Raw genomic sequence first — 5,111 nt, 5'->3', positions numbered from 1 at the left:
ATATATATCTAGATATGTATATATATATTTCCACACCACCCTCATATTTTGAGGAAGCCGTTTTTTAATCCGATTCCATTGCTTAAAATTTCATCTGAACAAATATTTTTGACAAAGTGTAGCCCTTATCTTAAGACCTGTTTGGACGACCCTAGTTCTTGAACAAAGATTGATTGAAATTGATGGAAACTTGTTTTTGCCTTGAGCTTGGTATGCGTAAATGATCATTCAAGTACTTGGACGGCAATAGAACATGTTCTACTTTCCATCCATCCAAGTTTGTTTTTTCTTCCTTAACCAATCAGCGTCTTAGGTTTTGTGACGTCAACAAGCAGGAATCAGTTTATTTCATTTCGTTATCTGCTCTCATATATTTTAGTCCAAATAAAATGATCTGTTCCGGTTTATTTGTGATATTATGATTTTATTTGAATTTATTCTGTAATTTCAAACTTATGTAAGTATTATTTTATACTGTTTAATATGAACAATGCACATGCGCAAGTTTTTCTGTCTACAATGAGGACGCGCAAGTTTTTCTGTCTACCAATCTGTGCCATTCTAGAACTTGGATAGTGTCGACGAATCATCCGATTTCTTGGACAGAGAAATCTTTCCGATTTCTCGGGTTCAAGAACTTAGACCGTGTAAACAGGCCTTTAGTTAGCGAAAAACCAATTCATAAGATCAAAAGTTATTAATCGTTTTTTCTGTATTTTGCAATTTGTAAATTTTAAAAATGTTACTCACCACAGTCTTTCTCATCGGAATTATCGGAACAGTGTTGAAGTCCGTCACAGAGGAGGTTTTTATGACTACATCCACCATCACACTGAAAATTATATTTTTCAGAGCACCAAGGAGTACAACCTTCTTCGCCAGAGCCATCAACGCAATCTTCCCTGTAATTGCATTTCTGAAAAGAACGTAAGCATACTCCATCTCCACAGAAAAAACCTTGACAGGATGATGCAGCTAAATGTAATGAAACAAATAAATTATCACTTTCATAAAAAATCTAGAAACACTAAGAAATGTGGCTCAACATTCTGTTTATTAAAATTGGTTGTTGTTTTTGTTGCGTTGTTGTGGTTTATCCTCCAATGCCTGACGAAGTCAGACAATGTCCATCAGACAGTTGACCTTAAGGAAATCGAGGCCCAGAAGGGGAGATAAGTATATGTCCTCTCTGGAAAATCCCTAACAGTTCAGGATGTGTTCGGGAGAAGCCTGCTCAGTTTATCATTTAGAGCAGACCTCGAAGATTCTCCTGCATTCGAAAAACGAGAGACTTTTTGTGTCACCAATCTGGAAATTGCGGTTTTAGAAGCTCTGTCACAATTGATGTCAAGGAGGAATCTTCCACCCCTTCAAAATTTCAGAATTAACTATGGATTTAAAATTGGATTAGGGTTCAAAGAGGTTTTCGATAACCGCTTAAACCTATCCACTCAAATTTTGTATTTTGCCTAATAAAATTACATACTTTAAAATGATGAGAAAAATTGTACAAATTACAATTCAAAATTTTTTCGACTATTTATTTAATAAAGCAATAAAAAAAATCTTTACTACAATTCATTTTGCATGGAATTATCTTTGGATAAACGAATCTTATAACTGTGAGCAAATATTTTTCAATTCAGTCAAAAAGTTCTNCTTTTTTGTGTTTCGTATGATTTAATAGGTCTCCAGATCAAACTATCGGAACCATATTTCCCATATTGCAGCTACCCATTATAATGTGGGGGTCAAAAATCCAAATTCATTGGAAAAAAAAGGTATGTTTATACAAAACAAAGTACGTTTTTGTGTCTGATTTTAACTTAAAAATAAATTAGCATATCTAATATCACCCCGTACAGCCATTAAGATTGAGTTCTAGAACGTAAGGATTCGATCAATAGATCTTAAATTATTCAGGGTAATCCATTTTTTTTTCGTGAAATGTACATTTTAGACGTAACAATACTTTGATTTATATTTCACTTTATTTAATTGGTAAACATAATGATTTGATTTACATACAATTAGTTTAACTCAAGCATGGAAATTAAATCTGGAACAACAAATTCATGGAATCTCCCTACATTCGCAATTCTTAATGCACAACACTTACTTATTAACCGCTTCCCTGATGTATGTATATATATTGCAAATATTTATTATCCCGAGAATATTCGGGAGAATTTGTCAGTATGTTTTTGTTTTAACACGCTTTTACTCGGCCAAAGAAGAAAAAAAATCTGCTGTGATTGCCAAGTTTTGTTTGCGAGTTTTGCTATTGGATTGCGGGACTGATCACGTGTTTTGTACAGTTGTATATATGATGGTTGTTGAATACACACAAGTTGTTGAATACTTACATAAGGAAAAAGATCAAAACATGGCATATCACTTACCTGGGGTCTCGAAAGTGTCACTTTGTGTTGTCCCTCGTTTTAAAAACTGTCACTAATATTTAACTTTTTTTCTCTTGCCCGAGATAATTCGGGATGGGAAACTGGTGGCAAATTAAATGTGTTTTACAAATAAAAAAATTAAAATTTCAACTTAAAACTTGCGTATTATGTTTTGCTTTAGTTCCTTGTATTCATTAATGGCTTAAAAAATATGTTTTAAAATAAAGTTTTAAATATCTGCAGCAAATAATTCCCAATTCTAAATTTCATTGCTAGGAGACGCTGTATTTTTAAAGCCCGTAATACTGAAGTAAAATAATAAAGTATGTAAAAATCGAAGAAAAAGATCAGAGAATGACAAAGAAAAAAACCACCTAGTAACAAAGTAAGTAAAAATGGATGAAGTATACCAGGAACGGGGAAAAAAATTATGTTTAATCTATGAGCATAAACAGCATAAGCATAGATCTTAAAATTTCTCTATGAACACAATGTTAAAATAGAGAGTCATAAAATCACAACAGTGACAGAATTGAAAGATGTAATGCTATATANAATTAACATGAAATTGAAGATAAAAGGGTCGGGACCTCATAAAAAAATCGAGTTATCGTACTTCGAGTTATAGCGAATTGACTGTATATATATATATATATCTGTGTGTGTGTGTGCGTGTAGCATTTTAGGACAGATTCGTTGATTCTGTTTTCTTCTTTACAAATTTAGAAGGAAAAAAAAAGTTTACTACATACCTTTCTGGCGCTTTTTTGTGTTTCATATGAATCAGTGCATAGCATAAAACAAAACCATTGAATTAACAACATTCCTCAGTTATTATTTAATTTGGAATATTTCTCGATATCCCTAGTTTTTCATATCACTAAGCCAATTAAAATAATAATAAATGGTAATTTCGAAATAGGAAGCAGTTTCAAAGATCCGTTTTGATCAAGAGCATACTCAAGTTAATTAACGGACGTAATTAAAATACTAAAAGTTCTTATCGCATTTTAATTTCTCTATTTCCTCATTTAATGGGGGGGGGGATAAGGACTTTCACTAGGTCAATTATAAACTAACATGATAATTTTTAGCGCCAAATTAAAAAGGTTTATTGCTAATGCGACATCAAATGCTTCAGAAACTCATATCTTCAAAGACGAAACAAAATAACTCCTATAACGCCTTTGACAAACAACAGAAGCAACCTTGACTCGCCTTTTAAATGTACCCTCAAAAAATTGGTTCACTGTAAAATCCTAAGCTTTTTGATTTTCTTTTTTCTAATTCATGAAATAGTTCATTTTGTTACGATTAACAAATTAAGAAAATGTTCTTACAATTGATTATAATAATTATATATTTATACACGAAATGATCCTTTTTTTTTCCTTGAAAAGTATCGAATTTCAAGGCGAAAAACAAAGATGAATTCGAAGTTACTCTGGTCACAGAAAACATGTAACCTTATGCCAACATTTTGTCGAGATTTTTTTTTTATTGTAACGGAAATATCTATTCTGAAAATACTTTTTTCAATGAAGCAAAAACATTGCAGCTTCAAACCCTTCGTCCAAAAAGGATCAAAAATTATTTTTTAAAGCTTTTTTAAAGTGTTGTCACTTATATCTAAAATGATGTCGTAGTTGACGTCACACTAGCGATAGGATAAAATTGCATTGTCCATTAAAATTTCAAGACGAGCTGGTTTTTAGCTGAGTTACCAGACTTTGCGAAAAGAAACCTTATAATTTCCTGGATTTAAGATTATTTTCACCTTGAGGCTAGCTTTATTGAAGGATTTTTTCACGTTAAGACAACCTCGATTTAAGGTTTTCATATAGAAAATTGTTTTCCAAGGTTTTGGAATAGGGTAATGTATGTAGAATAGAGCAGGTGTTGACAGATCTCGTTTTAATGTTCAAAGGCTTGCACATAAACCGCAATACAAACCATTTCAGGTTTACAATGAACGGGTTTTGCTGAATTTATTATGGGTCAGCGAAAAAAAAAACTTTTTTTTGCTATCTCGGTCTGGGGAGTTGGGGTGCGAAGCAAGCAGATTCGGAGCTTCCAAATATCTTAAAATACAGACAAAGTTTTATTTACTGCAATTTGATTCGTCACTCTTATCTCTACAGTCACTCAATCCATCACATGAGTCTGATTTCAGGATGCATTGCCCGCTTCTACATCGAAATTCAGTTTCTGAGTCACATACTCTGGCATGGCAATCACGTTCGTCACTGTTATCATCGCAATCTTCGTCTCCATCGCAAACATCCAATTTATCAATACAATATCCATCGTCACACTGAAATTGGAATGGACAATCTGAAAGGAAAAAAGATAAATTCTTTAAAATAAATATCGAAATCAGTTACAAATATGTAGGCTAATAATAGGTAAGAGAACCAGAACTTTGATTTTCTTATAGCATTCTATGATTTTTCTATATTTTTAATTTCGCTGGAAGTAAAATAGTTAGCTTGCTTCTCTTTTCTTTTAGTTTAATTTCTTATTTTCCCTTTTCACCGAGAAAGAATGTAACCTTACGTCAATCTTGTGCTGGAGCTTTCTTTTTTCTGTCACGAAAATGTTTGCACTAAAAACCTTTTTTCAATAAAGAAAAATATTGCAGTATCAAACCTTTCATCCAAAAAGGATTAAAAATTATTTTTTAAAGCTTTTTTAAAAAGTATTGTTACT

This window comes from Parasteatoda tepidariorum, chromosome 6 (assembly GCF_043381705.1).
Source record: "Parasteatoda tepidariorum isolate YZ-2023 chromosome 6, CAS_Ptep_4.0, whole genome shotgun sequence".
Lineage (NCBI taxonomy): Eukaryota > Metazoa > Arthropoda > Arachnida > Araneae > Theridiidae > Parasteatoda > Parasteatoda tepidariorum.
This window is presented reverse-complemented; position numbering follows the sequence as displayed.